Source organism: Motacilla alba, chromosome 1 (genome assembly GCF_015832195.1).
Source record: "Motacilla alba alba isolate MOTALB_02 chromosome 1, Motacilla_alba_V1.0_pri, whole genome shotgun sequence".
NCBI lineage: Eukaryota > Metazoa > Chordata > Aves > Passeriformes > Motacillidae > Motacilla > Motacilla alba.
In genome coordinates this window covers 47,167,619-47,184,656 of record NC_052016.1, presented here as the reverse complement: position 1 = coordinate 47,184,656, position 17,038 = coordinate 47,167,619, and the positions used below count along the sequence as shown (strand labels likewise).

Genomic DNA, 17,038 nt, shown 5'->3' with positions numbered 1-17,038 from the left:
ATTTTCTCCATGACCAATTTCTGGTTGTCACTAAATGTCCCAATTTTCTGGGTTTTTTTTTTCAATTCCATTTTTTTTAAATTGCATTTTAATTTTATTTTCTTTGATCCTATCTCTTTTGCAGAGTGCTTGTAAGTTTTTATTTTCTGTTTCGCAAGATTTCGTTACCTTTACCCATGCACAGTATCTGTTTTTCCTCTCAGGAAAAAAAAATATTTACCAAATTGAAACCGTCAAAAGGCATGGGAGGCCATGAAGTGCAGGGACATGGACCAAATCTTGCCCAAAATTGATCCCAGTTGAAATAGTTGAAACAATGCGGAATGACTTATAATCAGTCTGGAAAGGAGATATGATCAAATGAAATCCAACTGAAAGAAAAAATAAAAACGAAAATTGGGAAATTTAGTGACTAAAAAAAAATTATATTTCCTTTCAGAAAAGGAAATGAAGTTTTGCTAACAGAAAAGAAACAGAAACGCTCTGAAAAGGAGATATGATCAAATAAAATGCAATTGAAAATAAAAACAAAGTAAAAGAATTGGGGAATTTTATGAGTACAATGAAATGTACCGGGATTAAATCAGTTGCAGCAAAAAGAACCAAAACATGCCAAGACTAACCTCACAGATGTTGCAAAATCAGGGGGAAAAAACAAGTAGAACGGTAGAACATTTAGGGAAAGATATGAATGAAATAGCATGCATACTGAAAAAAATTTTTTTTGAAAATTTTGCCAACATGAAAACCATCAAAAGGCATGGGATGCCACGAAGTGCAGTGGTATGGACCAAAGCTCTTCAAATTGATCCTCATTCAAGTCTTGGAAACCGAAAAGAAGGACTTACAAACACACTTGAAAAGAGATATGATCAATTAAATGCAACTGAAAAAAACGCAAATAAAACACAGAAAATTGGGAAATTTAGTGACTACCAGAAAGTGAACCAGGATTACATGAGGTGCAGTGCAAAGGAACAAAACATGTGAAAGCTAACCTCAAAGATATTAGGTGAAAAATTAGGGGAAAAAATTAGGGGGAAAAAATCAAGGAGGAAGAGAGAACTTTGAGAGGAAGATATGAATGAAATGGCATGGTTACTGAAATAAAAAAAAAAATTTTAAATGTTGCCAAAATGAAAACCATCAAAATGTATGGGATACCACGAAGTGTAGGGACATGGACCAAAGCCTGCCAAATTGATCCTCACTGAAATCTTGTGAATAGAAAATAAGGACTTGCAAACACTCTGGAAAGTAAATATGATCAAATGAAATAAAATTGCAAAAAAAAAAAAGAAAATTAAGAAATTTACTGACTACAAGTAAACAGACCAGGATGAAATTAGTTGCAGTGCAAAGGGCAAAAACATGCCAAAACAAGCCTCACAGACGTTGGAAAGGCAGGGGAAAAAATCAAGGAAGAAGACAGAACTTTGAGGGATCGATATGAATAAAATAGCATGGACAGATATGAATGATATGGGTGGATAACAATAACGTGGTATGGATAGATATGATTGATAGATATGAATGGATTTAAAAAAAAAAAAAAAAACAACAAAAAAAACCATTGCCAAACAAAGCTTGCCAGATTGATCCTGACTTGATTAAATCAAACTGAATAAATCCTGGTCCATTTTCTCGTAGTGACTAAATTTCCCAACTTGCTTTTTTTTTTTGCAATTGCAATTCATGTGATCCTATCTCCTTTCCAGAGTGTTTGTACATCCTTCTTTTCTGTTTCCAAGATTTCAGTGAGGATCAATTTGGCAAGCTTTGGTCCATAACCATGCACTTCATGGCATCCCATGCCTTTTGACTGTTTTCACTTTGGCCAATTTTTTTTTCTTTTTTTTTGAGTATCTGTGCCATTTCACTCATATCTTCCCCTCAAAGTTCTGTCTTCCTCCTTGATATTTTTCTCCTGATTTTGCAGGTGTTTTTAGGAAAATACTTTCAAGATCATAACTCTGAGTCAAACAAGAACTTAAATTCAGTATCTGTGCAGAGTGAAAAGCTCCAGTCGCTTTCTAATTTGACTTTTCCTATTGGCTCCTGAAATTGTCACCAAGACCTGAAGATAATAGAAACTCAGAGAAGAACTGCAAACCTACTATTTTTCCCCCTCTTGTTCACTTCAAGAACACAGTCTTCATCCAGGAGAGCCTTTCCCAAAATAGGTGCTCAGCTTTATGACCAGTCTGTGTATCAAGTACAAGTCACAGTCCATGACAGTGGTATGTGGGCACTGCAGTAATGTACTTAACAGGTAAATAACAACCACAACAGCACAATATTCACAAACACCAGTAAATTCTGCACCCATTCCAGATTTTCTCCTTTAAAGGAGAGAGTTTATTCTTTTCAAATAGATCCACAGCCCAAGGTCTCCACCTGCTCTGCATTAGACCTACTGAAGTTCCCTTTTTCACAGCTCCTTTTTGCTACTAAGCATATGCAGAGCTCTATGGAATCAGAGTAAAGTAGATTTCCCAAGTGTTGCTAAAAGGCTGAATCGCTTCCCCCAGGGGGTCCCTGTCACTTGATTATTATGTGTAGGTGTTAAAAGACGTTCAAATGACAGTGCTAAAAAACTGAACAAGCACCACAGAGAAAAGGCTGGCTAAAATCATCAAAGCATGAAAATAAAATTAGTAAAAGAATCGCAAAAAGAAAACCAAATAAAAGCAGAGGAAATATAAAGAGCAAGGATACAGTCAGAGCTGACAGTCATCCAAAATCAACTTTATCTTTCCTCTTCACTTTTTCTTCCTCCTTCCCCCTCCCCATTTCCTAACTCCTCCACTCCACTTACACAATTCTTTGGCCTCTACTGACAGTTTAGCATTACAAATCCTCATGCTGAATCGCATGAAGTCAAGCAGGCTCAGTGAAGATCACTGGGCTCAGCATACTCCTGGTATAATCTCATCCAAATCCATGGAGTTACCTGAGGGATGAGCTGAAACCAGTGATGTTCTCTCAGTTTTCCGACATTCAGCTTTGGATCTCTGTAACTCCAGACTGATGATACACAGGGAAGGGTTCTCTGAACACAGCAGAGGAGAAAGAAAAAAATATGAGTTCCTTGAATGGTTTTCATCACAGTGCTTGCACTACATCTGTCATATATCAGAACTGTTCCCATGTTTCCTGCAAAAGATTCATAACAGCTCTAAAACCCAACCATACTTCACCAAGTTGGAAAACAAATTTCCCCACAGATGGAGAAATATATTTTTGAGGTAAAATGGCAAGGAACACAGTGTCCTTTACAGTAACTTAACAAAAGGAATTATACTATTCCTGGAAAGTCCTTTGCAATCTCTGCTTTTTTTTTGTCTGAAAAGTCTATACAGTTGTATATTCATGAAGTGATAATTCTCTCTTTGTCTCAGTGAAAACTTTTTCCTGGGAGATAAAAAAATATCTGCTGTATTGCTTTCGAGCAGTAATACCCAACTCACACCAAGGCTGTATTTTTTGTTTATTTGTACTGTAATAATGCTGGGGCCCCCTTGCTGGCACTAGATGTCACTGTGTTGAAATTGAGTATATACAGGAGAAGATACGCCCATTGATATGACCAATCAGATGCACTGCATTTTAAATGGAAAAAGGCAGGGGGAAAAAAATCAGAAAATAAAACTGCCAAAGACCTCAAGAGGTCATCTGATCCATTTGGGGATGCGTGGCAGACTCACTTACGGCTCATCAGCCATTGGTCTCAGTGGTTTCATCCATTTTACAAATGGAAAATAAAAAATTGTGTCATGCAATCGCCTGGTTGCAGCATTTAAGTCAAAGTTAAGCCTAAAGCTCCCAAGTCCTGATCAACAGAGACCATGAAAATATTTTATCTTACCTGAATTTGGGAGTGTCTAAGGAAAACAATCATAAACCTGCTATCTGTACCTGCTGCTATGAAACAGTGAGTTCAAATAAATCTAGCTACCAGTTACAATTTTTTACTTGCTCTTCTGCACTCAGGAATACCTAAATAAAAGCACAAAACTCACAAATAGCTGTATATCCACATATCCACATCATTTAGCACACTGCATTAGATACTTACTTTGCCTGCACTATCAGTAAAACACAACATTCCGTGCCATATATATGAAAGGCCCACTGCACAAAAATCCACACAAGATAAAAAACCAAGATCAAAAGCACTCTCTATCTGACAAAGACTTTTTGCATACTGCAATGCACCTCTCCACATGTATTCTGTGAAGCAGCATACACACATAACATCAGACAAGACCATCCTTTCAGTGACTGCAGATTCTGAGTTTTCTGTTTCAATGCAGAAGAAAAAAATCGTTCCAAGTTAGAAGACAGTTCCTTATCTATCTCCATGTTATCATCGCTTCTCTAGGCTGAAGTGCAATCACCGTCTTTTGCAGGTTACTGTTTCTACCTTCTATTTCAAATAAGTTTCATACAATGGTGCAACTGAGGCAAGATAAATATGACTTTCCTTTTTAATATAAATCTTTTGATTTGCTGCTGAACGGACTGTTCTCAATATTGCTATCTAACTGCAAGGGACAATGTTGTTTATCATTTCCCCTCGAAAGCAGCCATCCAGATCTAGATATTACAGTACTCTGAATTTAGAAACCATGAAATATAAGTGTGTTCCTACCATAGGATTTAAATGAATGTTTATTTTGCATCTGAAGTACCTTTTACATTTACTTCCCGTCTATGACACCTAGATAAAAATCCCCACTAAAACAGCTAATGCTGAAAATATCCTCTGAATAAGATACATAGGAGTTCAAAATTAGTGAAATGCAGATCGTCAGAAATAAAAATGTAAGTAATTACACTTAGTTACAAAACTAATGGTGCATTTCACCCCTTTGGAAATAAAGCCAGAATGTTTTGGGACAACTCCCTAAGAAAGTCTAAATCTTGCTTGGAAGAAAAAAAATGGAAAATCTTTTATAACATGTTGAAGTATTGTTTGAAATATTGCTTAAAAACATTTTTACATGACAAAAAAGTATAGTCTAAACTGTAAATCTGAGACAAACAAGCCAATGTGATAGCTTTATTCATATTAAATTTCAGTTTTCAACCATGGTTTTTTTTTCCAGTTCGGAAATGAAAGGACATCCCATAACTTTGGGATTTCCTATCAGGTAAGGAAAACTGGTTCCAGTTTTCACAGAATACTTACTTTTTTCAGCTAAATGGTTCCTTCTGCTAGCCATATTCTCCTCAAGGCACACACTCCAACAGCAAAGCTGAGTATTAAAACACTCAACATACTTAAACACAGCAGAAGTTAATGAAGGAATGTCCTTTGTTGCTGAAAGCACACTGGGAGCATGAAGAACATAAAATCTTTCCCATGCCACAAAACTGAATTATCCCATACTTTTTGCACAGACTGGTATCATCCTAACGACTGAACAGGCCAAGTCTATTTATATCAGCTGAGATGTTGATGCTGTGCACATACCTACTTTAGCTCGAACCAAGCTACACTGCAATAATGCTCTAAGATGGATTTTCCTCTGCCTTTTCCTTAAAAAGAGGAGATCCACAGGACTTGGAAACACACAAACCAGATGACATTAGAGCATGCCTCAGAATCCTAAAATTGCTAAAGTGGAAGAGGACATCCAGATTCATTGGGCAACAGAATAAAACAGTGATGAGACCTTCTCACTGCTTCAGCAGATGTCCTTAAGTTCTACCAGAGGTTCTCAAATGTCAGTCAAAGTGTCACCTTTGCAAAAGGACAAGACAAATAAAAACCTCTACCTACAATCTAGAATCATTCTCACTATAGATCAATGCCAACTATGTCTGGGGCTGCATCCCCTGCAGCCTGGTGAGCAGGTCAAGGGGGGGGGTGATTCTCCCCTTCTCCTCAGCTCTGCTGAGACCCCACTTGTAGATTGGATGTTAGAAAATGCTCAGCAAAGGATAGGAAGGGGAGGTTTAGCAAAGGGATAGGGAAGGAGGGTCAGGAAGGGATAGAAGGTTCAGTTTGGTTGTCCTGGAGAAGACAGCCTGGGTCACACAACGGCAAGGGAGGATGAAGCTGAGGCCTGTGCAGGCCTATGAAACGAGCAGTGCCCCAAACTGCTGCCTCTACTCCAGAGCGCCTGGCACTTGTCCCTGCTGGCTCGGAGGAGCGGTGCCCCACTTTCTCTTTCGGATGTGCTTGGACAGAAGCCCTGCATGAAAGCAGCCACGGAAGGGAAAGCGATTCCGCACCACCACACAGCTCACCTCCATTGTCCTGGGCACCCCCGCACCCTGGCACTGGGCATCCCTGGCAGTGCCGGGCTCATCCCCTTGGCAGCTCCCTGCGGGTGTTTCCCCCGCCCACCCAGCGCCCCTGGCGCCAGCGCACCCGCTGGGATACCAGAGGCTACCCCGAGCCTGGGGGTACCGGCGGTGAGGGGCCAGCCCGTCCCCATTGACGGGGCCACAGAGGCGAGGGGCTCAGGAGGGGCTGCAGCATCACCACGGAAACCAGGGCTGCCCGCGGGACGGGGTCTTCCCCGGATGGTCTCCGTGGGACGGGGAGACTCTGAGGGTGCTACAGACGGCCGGGAAGAGGAGAAAGACGATCATCTTCACACCGCCGGGCACTGCCCAGCCCGCGGCAGCGCTGCCCGGTATCAGAACCAGAGGGGCCGGCAGGACTAGCGGTGGCGCGCCCGCCCCCACCCCCATCTCATCTGCATGGCGGCGTGCTCTCAGCCCCCTCAGGCTGTGCGAACGCCGGGGTGCCGTGAAGGAGGCTGGGAGCCAAGCAGAGCGCTCCGCACCTCCGCCGGGAGCAGCGCCCGCCGCTCTCCGCCCGAGGCGCCACAGGCGGCCCCGGCGCCTCGCGCGCGCTTCTCTCCTTCCTGACGGCGTCGCCCAGCGGCCGCGGCGCCAGCGGCAGCTCCGGCGGCGGCGGGAGCCCGCGGGCCTCGCTTTAGTTTCTTCCTCATTACTGAACTGGATTTAGCGCCAAGGCAATCGGTACGACCGGCTGGCTTCAGAATCCTGAAGGTTCCAGCAGGGTAGCCCGGGATGCCGGTCCCTCGAAGGCTCTCAGCCTCCAGGAGTTCGGTCCACGGGGAGGGTAAACTACACACACAGACACACAGACAGACACACACACACACAACACACACACAGACACACAGACAGACACACACACACACAACACACACACAGACACACAGACAGACACACACACACAACACACACACAGACACACAGACAGACACACACACACACACACACACAGAACCCCCTCCCCGGTGGGGCTCCTCTTACTCCCTGGTCACACCCGATCCGCAGTCAAACATGTCACATTAGTCTTAGTCCTCACTTACTGGGGGGGTTTTGCCTTCTGTCTCCGCACAGAAAAAAAGTGACGTGATCTATATGGAACTTGTATCAATTTTTGCTGAAGACTCAAGTACCTTGACTAGGTACTGATTTCCCCCCCCCACCAAGTTTTAGAATCACTATTTGGAAGGCTCATGGCTCTTGGAAAAGCTGGTACATAAGTGGACAATACAGAGTCGAAAGTGACACTTTAGCTGTGGTAAAGATAAAAAGAGTCCTTCAGCAGCACTTCCAAAAGAACACTGATCGTGGCAGCTGTCCAATCTTCCCAAGAAATTTGACCACCACCACCACCCCTCTCATCTCAACCAAATCAGTTTAGTAAGTTTTTCATACTTAAAACATGAAGCATTCTGAGTAGACACGCTAGTCACATGGAAAGCTGATTCTCTCAGACAAGGATTGCACTGTTGTGCAACCACAGAATTATGAATAAGAGCCGTAGTTTTCAAAAGTTGTTTGCTATTTGATTTAAATATTGTTTTGTCTTGCACCACTTACTAGCTATGGATTTTTTGTTAGAGTACTGGAAGAAAGGTGCAACCAAAATCAAAGTGAACTTGCTAAGAATTTCTACTCTATTGACTGAATATATTTGTGCTGTTCTCACCAAAGCTTTGACATATCTCCTTCTAGCAAAACAAATTATGTCTGTCAGAAAAAAACATTGGGTGTGCTGGCCCAATTTTATATTCTTTATTTTATTTTTAAGTGTGATGTCTTATTTTGTCTGAACACAAATCTTCTAGTTGATTTAAAAATGTGTATAACTCTGGGAAATCTGTTTCAGCATTGATGAGAAATGGGACCATCCATTTATGGGATGCTCAGTGTTGACATGGATACCTTTCTGAGTGCAAAGGAAAATGAAAAAGAGAGGCAGAATATCTTCTGATAGTTTGTCTTCCCTGCATCAATTATCCAAAGTTATTAGAAGCAAATATTTCTCTTTTTGTTTGTGTATCAAGTGAGAAAATCGTGTTGCAAAACCACCAGCAACTGACAGAGGCCTGGTTTGCTTAGCAAGAGAATTACGCTTTTGATCCCAGATGCTGTAGTTTATGCACATTGCTGGCTCAAGTGTCAGCAGCTTCTGACCTCAAAGCCGTATCCAGCAAGCCATCTGGATCAGACTCACAGCCCATTTAACATGAGCTAGGAACATTTATCAGGTCAATAAAGCTTTCAAAGTAGCAGCCATCTCAGAGTATGAAGCTTATTATGGGGCCAGTCTCAGCACTGGAAGATGCCAGAACATGTTAGCCCCTTTCCTCACGTATCATGTGAAAGGAGCTCTCCTTGGGCTGAAAGACATGTCAGACAGCACAAATAAGACTTAAGCAGGTGACTGGGATCAATGAACAGAAATATGTCTGCGCCTGATAAGGTTTATTCACTGTTCAGAATTGGGTCTGCCAGCACAGATCAGCACAGGAGACAAGCCAGATGGCAGATGTCATTGCTGAGGCATAAAAGCCCTTACAGAACAACCTTGGTTCCACCTTCATTTGATATCATGCATTACCAAACAGCAGAAATTTGATCTGGGTCAGACAAGAGCACATGACTGTACCTATGTCATGTTAGAAAAAACGACAAGGTATTTACATCCTTGCCACTTGGAAAAGATAGTCAATGCCCAGTCCACTGTAAAAGGAGAGTGACATGAGACAGTTTCTGCCTGGAACAGAGTCCACTGGCACAAAGTCATCCCTTCAAAAGGGAAAAGCATTACATTTGAATTGGCAGGATGAGCTTGCATCAGTTATGTTCCTGTCCCATGTGTCTGTGTTGGTTTCATCTGATTTAGCCTCTTAAAATGAAGCTGTATGCCACAACTTCAGTGTCATGTGTGTGCAGAAATTTATAAAAGTCCTTATTCATCACTGGAAACTTTAGCTAGGAGGTATTGCCTTTAGGATGCATATGGAATTCCTCTCATCTAACTTTCAATGTCGATGAAGTAGGCATCTACATCAAAGCTAGCCATCAGAGCCTAACATGGTTAGCAAAAAGAAAACAAAAAAAGGAACACATGGAACAAGACTCGCCCGGTTTAGTTTAGAAGCCCTTTTTCACAACATGATTACGCCAGCCCTGGGAGCCACCATTCTTTACATTCATTTAAAAGACAACCAGGTGAAATGTAGTCATCTCTACAACATTTATATAGTCAAGTGAATCCCACAAAATTAGAAAAAATCCACCAGTCCCTTTAGGGCGTCTCTGGCTGTTTACTGTCACGTGGCTGCTACTTTTTCATGGTTGTTGAACTTGGCCATATTTTATCCCTTAAATGAAAGTCAACCCTTCTTCCCAGAAGCTTATAATTCACCTTAAAGGATTACTAGAAATATTTTATCACCTGCTCTGGTGTTTAAACACTTCTTAAAACAATCTGCTAGACAGGAAGAAATGAAAGAGAGAGATCATTCAGGGAACTCCATCAGGAGACTAAGTGGACTGTGAAATGCTCAAATATATGGTAATTGTCAACTTAATACAGTATGTATTCTGTTCTGATTGGTAGTGAGGAGTAATTTAAACAGTTAGAAAGACTCTGGTTTGTCAGTATAGTAATCCCACAATTGCATTTAAAAAATGTCATGCCAGGACATTGGAAATTATAATTACTGGAGAAGATGCCTAATTTTTTGAACAGATCCTTGATTTTTGCTACTGAATAACTAGAGGCACAAATAAACTTTTTTAGGGGACTAGTGATCTGTGTTTCATCAGTCAGCCAATGCTGAAAACACTTTCAAGGTGGTCAATGATCAGGACATCGGCTGTTCCAAACGTGTTCCAAAAAGGTGTTCCAAATACCCGGGTATTTAGAATTACTCAGATGACTTTCCTAAACACTAAGCTATCACTGTAAGAAACAGTTCCAGGATCTTTGTCCTCTTACTTGCTTGCATTTTTACAGGAGGCAGACAGACTGTGGACCTGCCTCTAAAGACGGCTGGAGACAGATGGAAGCTCTCTCTGTCCATGTGCTGAGCTGGGCACATGCAAGCTAAACGCTGCTCAGCAGTTGTGTAGCTGTATTAGCACAGCAGTGTCAACACAGCTACACGACTTCTGGAGCACAACAGATGAGGCACAGCACTGTGCAAACACAGCCAAACAGCTCCTGGATGGTGTTTGGTGTAGCCCAGTAAATACTACTTTTTTTGCCATTCCTACTAAAAGGCCACATGTTTTTTATTGACCTGACAGAAAACGGTGTCAGGGTTTGTTTGGGTTTGTCCTGGCCTAAGCTGATAATGAGCTTGTTTTATTTAACTGGGGGAGGAAACATTCAGCAGTTGGGTTTGCTTTGAGTTAGCTCTAGTTTATAGTTTTAACAAATAGATTTTCTGTGTAGATTATACTTCCTGTGATCCTAGAATAAAATACAGCTTGCAAGAATGCAAACACAGGGTGTACTGGAGGTCCCACACTGTAAATACAAAGCCCAGTGGTCAGTCAGTGGTTCCTACAGGCAGGCAACTGTCTAAGCCACTTAGATACACAAAGAGACTGCAAAATTGAATAATTGAAGACTAAAGAAAATAGTCCATGTAATGCAGGCTGTATTAAGAAAATAGTGAAACATAAACCAAAAGTGACTCTAAAATAGATGAAGAAGGCATCTCCAGCCATCAAACCCTGCTGGATAAGAACTGAGGGCACTGGTGGCTGCTGACATTCCCACCAGCCCCACTGCTGTCAGCCCCAGGACTGAGAGGGACATGAGAAGGATGGAGCAACACCAGAGAAAAGAGAAAAATACTCTAATTTTGAAGGTAATAAGATTCAGGGCTTAACATGGGACTTCTTTGCAACTGTCCCACAACCTGAGAAGAAGGACAATGGCTTTTTTCCTTGAAACATGTTCACCCAAAGATTCATTTAACTTCACTTTAGATATTTACTGTGTAGACATCTACATTTGATCTAGCCATTCTGGGCTTGTTTTCTAGTCACTTGAGTAAACCAGGTATTTAGCTAATCTGTTGTGCACTGACAGGAATTGCACCCTAGAATAATTCATCTTCCCACATGGACTATAAAACAGTTCAAGGCAGCTAATTCAGAGAGGGAGATTTACCAGGACTTCTGCCTGTAAGAATATGATTCCTACCTTCTATATTCATGCCAGTCTATTCATCCCTGTCTTCTTCATTTACAGATTATTTCACTGAGCAATTACTCATTGGACTGAAATCCCTTAGAAACCCTGGCTCCAGGATTTAATTATGAAACAACACCGTTGGAAGCATGGATTACTTATTTGGAAGAATCTTGCATTGTACCAATAATAACCACAACAGAACTAATAAACAAAGGCCATAATTTCAAAGGTATTGCTGGAAGAAATAGATGGAAACTAGAGAAAAATCAATGCCTTTCCAGAAGGCAATTCCTTCCTGAATTAGGGTCTTATTAGGAAAATAGTATATAAATTAGGGGATGAGGAAGCTCAACTAAAAGGTTAAGACACAGCTACATAAGTAGAGGGAGAACTTTGGCAGCAAGTCCCATAGGAAACGAGGAGGACTTCATGCATCTCATCCCTATTTTACACTAAACCAGCCCATTATTAGGGCATCATAAAGGACAGGCCCACCCTGAGCTTGGGGCTTCCCAGCAGAGAGTTCTTTCCTGATCCCCCAGCAGCGTGGCTGCCTGAGAGGAACCAACCATGTGAGGCACACTTTTATAGCCCCATAAATGACAATACTAACAATTTACTAACTTCTGATAAAGACCAGTTTCTTGGGAATTGCTGATACCTCTATTTCTATGGGAAACAAATCTCCCTGGAAGCTTTGCTCTGCTGCTTTCTGAGCACATGAATGTGCTGCTGAAATTCCTAATTGCAAATTAGACTTTTGACAGGGGAAGGCAGAGCAGACGGGTTGAAATAGCCTTAAAGTGCTTTTCTCTTCCGGATGACAGAAGAGTTCATAATCTAGACAAATTAACTGATTGGAACAAACAGCATTAAGGCAACACTGTGCGATGTTGTGGCTGGCAGCTGGTGACCAGACACTAGAACATACTTAACCAATTAGAGCTGTCCCCTGCACCAGCCAAAATGCACATTTAGAACAACTGAGATGTGATCTGGGACATTTTGTGGTCCACATACAGCAGCTTTACCAGGTGGGCCAGAAAAGTGAGATTCTCAGTGGATGATTTAGCTGGGGCTGTAATAAACCTAAATCTGCTGGAAGTCAGTCTTTGAATATCTTAGTGGCTGAACCACTCCAGGTTTAGCTGAAGCTGTCTTTTTTGGCTTTATAACACTTCAAGGAGATTTTGGAGGCATTTTGTGATTACTGATGCCTTTCCATACTTAAAAAAAAATAGGCTGAGGGTCTTTCAGAATATTCTTTCTCTGACACTGTGATAGTTACACTTACAGAATAATTAATCTTGGTACTCATACACTACCTTCCATCAGCTTTCATAACAAGTTCAAAGAATTAACAAGCTAGAGGTTAATTTTCAAACTCAGCTTCAGCAGTCCTAAAAAAACAATCATTTGTCTGTGTTTTCTGCTTACAGCTTTAGGTACTTAAGTCACTTATATCTGAAAAAGTGAGCTGTAGAGACTTTAGGGAGAGCTGGGAAGGGATCACAGATCCCTTAGTCAGAAGACTTAGTCATGTATCTTTGCCAAAAGACTGTGTTTCATCTTAAGCCTCAATGATATGAGTGAAACTTTTTTTTTTTTCCTTTTGTAGCATGGGAATGCTGGCTTGCTAACACCTGGCAGTACAATGTGCACAATGAAGAGTCCAGCAATCTGAGAGCAGCGTTTTCTCTCCCTAATGGCTCATGGCTTGGGAAAATTATTTGCCTTGTGTTTCTACCTGTCCCCAAGGAAGAAACACAGAGTGGCAGTGACATTGTTAAAATTAATTTGTCTGTTCACTGAGTACATTAGTTTAATTTCAATTTTGAGATTAATGAACCTCACTTTTTATGCACAGACCCTTGATTCATTCTGAATGTTTATGCTGCCTAGATATCCCTATAGTTACCTACCCAGTGTGACCCTACTATCCAAACACTTCAGAATTATTAATGAATTATGCTTTCAACACAGAGCCATATGGAAGCAGTACTCAAATGTATTCCCTTTGCAGAAAGAAATTAAACTATAATGCTGAAATCTTAATTTCACTGATTCTTAATGTCTTGAACCTGGAACATTTCACATTTCCTTTTAAATCAAAAGTACTCTACCTGATTTTAGTTGTGTACATTACAGGAAGGTGACTCATGCCTTAGAAATGCTTTTCTCTTGTTTGCATTGACTAGGAAAGCCTGGACAGCTCAGTAGAGAAAAAAAATATCTCTGCAGGGTAGGTGCTTGAAGTTAGGTTAAAAAAAATACCAGTCTGGGAGTGGGAGAGAGGCTGTGGCACTGTGCTGCACATGCACTTGCAGACAGGAGGGAATCAAAAGTGTGAGATTTCACAGGTTTCAGGAGAACTCCCAAAAGAAACTCTCCAGAGTATTCTGGCCAATTTACATATTGTACTACCTGAAATTAAGGGGAAAGAAGGCTCTGGTAACTTCACACATCATTGAAAGGAACTCCCTTAGGAGTTTGGCTTGGCTTTTCAGCAGTGTGAAATCTGTTTTCACTTTCTAAACAAAATATTACAACAAAAATAGAAGTAGAGGCTGAAAAAGGTGAGGTTTGTGAGTTCAGAGCTGTCCATTTGACTCAAAAGACTGTACTCAATGGGTTTGCTAAAAATATATTCATTAAATCTATTTAGCATTTTTGTTATTTTTGTAGTGTTTATCTACAAAGCAAAATATTTCAAGACTGTTTCTAATTTACCTTTTGAGCTAACTTTAAAGGAGTAGAAAACATAACTCAATAAATTGCTTTCCAATAATAAAATGAGTTTACTGATGTTTACCAGATGCCTGTCTCTGACTAAATTCAAGAGAACCCAATATAATCATACAGTCTACTACTTGTGCTCCAGAATCCCTTATCAGCACTCTTAGGGTTGTGTTACCCTTCTTGATACTGCTCAGAATGCTCCTGTCTGTGCCACATGAAACAACAGCAGGGGGTAATAGTCAGTGTCCTGTACAAGGCTTGGTAGTCTCTCAATGAGAGACTGGTGTGAGCCCTGGTATGAGCCACCAGTAAGCAGCACACCTCTCTAAGTAGAGTGCCTCAGCTCTCCAGATGGGTGTTTCCACGCCTCTTCTCCTTCTAGTGTGAAGGGCCCAAAACAGCACACAGGGTTCCCAGTGCAGCCTCACCCAGTGCTGAGTACAGGGGGACGGTCACTGCCCTGCTCCTGCTGGCCACACCATTGCTGATCCAGGCCAGGATCCCACTGGCCTTCTTGGCCACCTGGGCACTGTGCTGGCTCATGTTCAGCTGCTGTCACTAGCACCCCCAGGTCCTTTTCTGCCAGACAGCTTTCCAGGCCCTGCCCCCCAGCCTGTACCACCATCTGGGATTGCTGCGACGCCGGTGGACTTGGCCTTGTTGAACCTCATAAAAATGGCCTCAGTCCGTCAATCCAGCCTGTCCAGATCCTTCTGCAGAGCCTTTCTGTCCTCCAGCAGATCAACACTCCCGCCCAACTTGGTGTCATCTGCAAACTGACTGAGAGTGCACTTGATCCCCCTTGTCCAGATCTTTGGTACACAAATAGGACTGGCTCCAGTACTGAGCCAAATAATTCTATTTCATTTAGCCTCTGTTTGACAGACCAGCCATTTGACTGGATTGAAGTTAGACTGAGATAGGCATTATGTTACATACATAATGAACATATTTTCAGTTATTACTGAAACTGCTAAAGTCCAAGTAATAACTTCAAGTGACTGAGAAGGAACTTTAGCCTACAATGACTCACTGCTCCAGCTATCTAGCTGAGGACCTTCACATCCTGTCCACATCTAAATCGAGGGAAGCAGACACTGCTTGCTCTTTCCCAAGTGTCTGCCTCTGCACTGTATTCATTACTGTGACGTTTAAAATCATATGTAAAATTCACTGTTATCCCGTGCATATTGTGTAGCCTTATCAATGATTCCTTTCCTCTGCTTTCCATTTCCACTTCCACCTTCCCCCAAGCTTTGCTATTCCTGACATCTCATCAGGATTTCAGCATATGAACGGCATACTTCAGGCCCCTGCTTTGCAGAGCTGATGATGCAGCCCTTATGTAGGCAGTGGTTGTTTATCCCAAGTGGGCTCGGTGCATGGCTGGGTTTAGGTTTAGGCAAGACAAAGCCTGTGAGTGCCTCAGGAGTTAGTTTCACCCTGCTGGGTTTTTTTAATTCTTTCATATGCAGAGGTCAATACTTTTGTAGAGATTATCCTTTTAAATCAATGTCAGCTGACTTAAACTCAGATCAGCTTACACAAAGTCTGATGGTATTTGAAGCTGCAGGAGGAATGTGTGTAAGCAGGGAATTTCATGCTGAAAGTTGGCCATTAGCGTAGATCCAGGCTCTGTTAAAGCATTTTGCAGCTTCTTTAGTGTCCACATACGACATGACAGTGGATTTACAACATGCTGTGACAGCCCCTCCAGCAGGACCGTGCCATTAATCTTCAGGCAGACTACTGAGATCAGCACTGATTTTGTGTTCAGATCCCAAAATCCAGGATCCTATGCCCAGCAGGACCATGACGGAATAAGCTTGTTCCAGAGCCACAGGCCTTGATCTCAGCCTGTACTCCCCTACCTCATATTTAATCGTAACACTTTTCACAGCTCCTCTGCAGGCTGTGATGTGGTGACTGAAGACATAGTCAAGCATTTAAGCACATGATTAACCTCAAGTGCTTGAAGGGAATTGCTGACTTCAGGAGAGCCGCTTGTATACTTGGAGTTAAAATGCACTCAGGTGCTTCACAGTTCAGTTAATTATCATTAAATACTTGCAACACAGCGACGTGGAGACGACATAACCACAGGTGTACTACAGAATACATCTCCTGCAGCAGTAATAGCAAATCTTGGCTTTAGATGCACCTTTAAAGCACATGTTTCAACATTAAACTGAGAGGATATTTGACTATTATAGAAGACCACGATGGACTCAACATGCAAAACAGGAATATGCTTAGCCTGCTTCCAATTTGTGTCTGCTTCCCACAGAATAACTGTAAAATAAATAAACCAATGAAATTAAACAGATGCTGGTAGGTAATTACAGAGTATTGAAAACTTTGTAAGGGAAGGGGCCAGTCGTGACAAATAAAATAAAATAAAATAAAATAAAATAAAATAAAATAAAATAAAATAAAATAAAATAAAATAAAATAAAATAAAATAAAATAAAATAAAATAAAATAAAATAAGCTGGGTTTGGGTTTTTTTTCCTGTGAAGTGGTTTTTTTTTCCCTCAGTGCTGAGGACACTCTCGCAGCCCCCCCTGCCGTTCGCGGGGAGGGGGATGCGGGGGATGCAGAGGATGCGGGGGATGTAGAGGATGCGGGGGATGCGGGGGCTCAGGCCAGCGGCTCCCGCGGGGCAGCAGCGGCCCCTGCCGGCCCCGACTCCCGCCCTATTCCTGGGGTCACAAACATTTCATTGTCAGTAGAAGCCCCCAGGTAGGCCAGGACTGTGCCAGGGTCCGGCCCTTCCTTTCCCCACCCAGTGATGCCGCGGGT

The 17,038-nt window shown here is 41.9% G+C and overlaps 1 long non-coding RNA gene across 2 annotated transcripts in view; it reads right to left on the bottom strand.

Moving 5' to 3' along the window:
* LOC119710180 overlaps positions 1 to 17,038 on the bottom strand; it is a 68,412-nt gene that overhangs the window by 48,767 nt on the left and 2,607 nt on the right. The window contains exons 1-2 of one of the 2 annotated variants that reach the window (XR_005259513.1): positions 6,259 to 6,507; positions 2,954 to 3,052 (exon numbers count right to left, since the gene is read on the bottom strand). This is a non-coding gene — a long non-coding RNA (uncharacterized LOC119710180). Of the gene's footprint in view, positions 1 to 2,953; positions 3,053 to 6,258; positions 6,508 to 17,038 lie in introns of those variants that run through there. The other variant, XR_005259510.1, reaches the window with a different exon arrangement.